The following is a 2983-nucleotide window of genomic DNA, read 5'->3' as shown; positions in this document are numbered from 1 at the left end:
ATCTAAAGAACAGTTATGATAGTAATTTGGTTAGCAGAAATGCCTAACCAGGTTAAACATCCCAGAATGTTCCAGACCTAAACTGACTTACCTTATTGGTGTTGAAAAGGCTAGGAGGGACTTCCCCTAACGCTAAGGTCAACATGGGTCTGGGAAAGTACAGATGAGTGAGGAGAACATGACAGGTGTGAGCTAGAGATAAGGTGTGTGTGTGTGTGTGTTGTCATGGTATTGTGGTCAAACAATTTGAACCCCCAGTGTGAATCCATAAGAATGAGGTGGAGACTCACCTGTTGGTCCAATAGAGTTCATATAGATCGGTGGTCTTCAACTTTGGTCCTCAGGGTCCACTGTCCTTTACGTTAACTAATGCTGGGTACACAACACCAAGATAACCGGTCTGATTTTGGGCTGATTTCCCCCTTCCGACAATCCTAGGTAATGTCCCGACAATCCTAATAACGTCCCAATTTTCTACAGATTATTTTATCAGATTATCTTATCAGATTTTCCCTTGGTGTGAGGTGTGTTAAGAGTGACCGAACCTGCTCGTAAGAACGCCGGAGCCGCCCCCGATCGCGAATCGTAAATATTCAAATCCTGATGTGTGGGGGGAACCCAGAGGACAAACACCACACACTATAGGAGCACAACTGTTCAATCTAGGATTGTTTTGTCCTCATGTTTGTGGTCTCTCACATTTTGAAAAATCGTAAAAGATTTAAAAAATCTTTTAGCGTGTAACCAGCATTAGATGTGGTTCCCTGCTCCAACACACCTGACTCAAAAGAATGGTCGTTATCAAACTCTGCAGAAGCCTCTTCCGATGACCCATGCATTTGAACCAGGTGTGTTAGAGCAGGTGAAAACATGTAGAACATACAGGACAGTGGACCCTGAAGACCAGAGGATTGAAGACCACTGAGCAATCTGAAGCTATGCCATCTCTCTGTGTCTCAATATGGTGATATTGGTTCTGATGGAATCATCATTGCATCCCCCTTTTCCTTGAAGTCATTTGAGAAATTGTTGATCTTGACAGGAGACAGCTGTTAAAATATACATGAAGCACTGAGAAGTTCAGTCGTTTTCCTTGTGACACTATACCCATGCTAGTTTTAAGCACATTAAATTCACAACGTTGGACATTAAACCTCTCAAAGCCAAAGAGGTGACTCAAATATTTTATATAAAAAAAATTACATATTGGTACAAGTATATATTCAAACATTTTTGCTTCAGAGTAATGATAAATATTTTATATATATATATCAGTCTTTTTTCATATTTCACATTGTACATACATAAAAAAAACACAACTCTATTTAACTTTTGATTGTTTACAATAAAGACATGCTTTATCTTTCAAAATTGTACAGTAAAACCTTAAACAGTGTGCAAGAGTTCACTTGTTAATAATATGCAGATAACAAAAGAATAATATGATATAATATAGATCAACAAAGCTTGAAAGTGAACGCTTGCATTACTTGGCACATGGTAAACAAATAGGAATGCATACAGTCTCCACCCCTTTCCCCCTCTGTTTAATACTATTGGACGGCTTGCTGCATGTTCTCCTTAAGCCAATCGCAGACAGTTCAAGCCCCTGTGTCCTCAGGATGACTGATAGGGTTGAAGAAGTTAGTGTTGACAACAGGGAAGGGTGAAACATCAGTCAGGTCCCACCAAGATGACAGGATCCACATTGCTGTCACATTACACATCATTGGTGAAGTTGAGCATGTTGTACACCGTTGTAGCTGTTGTTCTGTGTTTCAGTGACTCCAAGGGAATGAGGACAAACTTTAGTGGCTATTGAAACATTTGCTTTTCGAGGAGAGCACCTGAACTCGAGGCTCATACAAGCTGACTGTGCAACAGCCCAGGAAAACAAAGACCCCACTTCTGTCTATTTCCATCAAATGTAGAGATACAGGTAAACAGTGTTTTCAGTCACAATTTATAAGAGAAACATGGCAAAACAATGATGTTAAAAAATAATCCTGTGTCCATTTTGACTCCCTAATGAAACCTATTTTAGGTGTCAAAATGTGTACAGTATTTTGTTCTAGAACACAATCCTTGTGGCAACATGGTCGTATAAAAAAAGTTTGACGCTTATTCTTTTGGCTACACTCATTTGTGGCTGTAGATTCTGTTAACTACAACTCCCATAAACCATTGTTCTCACTACACACTATTACATATCCTTAACTCTTAATTACTCTCTATAACAAATAGTACTGTGAAAACTGTAAACTAGAGTCTGAATACTATGAACTAATAAACCCAGTCTTTTCTCTTAGCAGTGTACATCGACAAAGACAGCCAGTTTCCCAACACAGAATACCTTTCGTCCACGACTAAAATCCTTTTAATGGAAAATCCCGACTGTTCCATGGTTTAAAACTACAACTAACTACTCTGTGTCTGACTAGTGCTCTCCACAGTGTGTTACAGACATTGCTGTTGTGGTTATCAGGACACTAGTTGGTTTTGGATCGGTGTCTCTTTCTGTGTTGTGAGGCTTAGAGGGCGAGAGACACTTCCCTCTGGGATTGTAAGGCTTTGTAAAACACAGGGACGGGCTGCCCGGGTTATTCTGTAGACGGCAGACCCATCCGCATGTGCTTCGTATCACAGGCTAAGGTGGGGTGGGGAAAGGGGGGGGGGGCCTTTGGATGGCACAAGCTTGTATAAAGGATGGAGGTTCTACAGAGGCAACAAGGATCCGATACAGACCCTGGTCGAAAAACATTCATTTATATGTTTGTGTGGTACTGCTATTCTGCAAGACGGTTTTCTGCTCCTCGGTCTCTGGTGATATCAGTAAATACAGTTACAGTTGTCTCCACCCCCCCTCATCCAGGGGTACCTCTGAGGGTAAACCATCTTAAAACCGTCCCTCCCTCCCGCCTCTGATTCCTCTCCTCCGAACCCTCTCACCCCGCCCTCAGACGCCCCCCTCAGACACCCCCCT

This window comes from Osmerus eperlanus, unplaced genomic scaffold (assembly GCF_963692335.1).
Source record: "Osmerus eperlanus unplaced genomic scaffold, fOsmEpe2.1 SCAFFOLD_328, whole genome shotgun sequence".
Lineage (NCBI taxonomy): Eukaryota > Metazoa > Chordata > Actinopteri > Osmeriformes > Osmeridae > Osmerus > Osmerus eperlanus.
Note: the sequence above shows the minus strand (reverse complement) of the source record.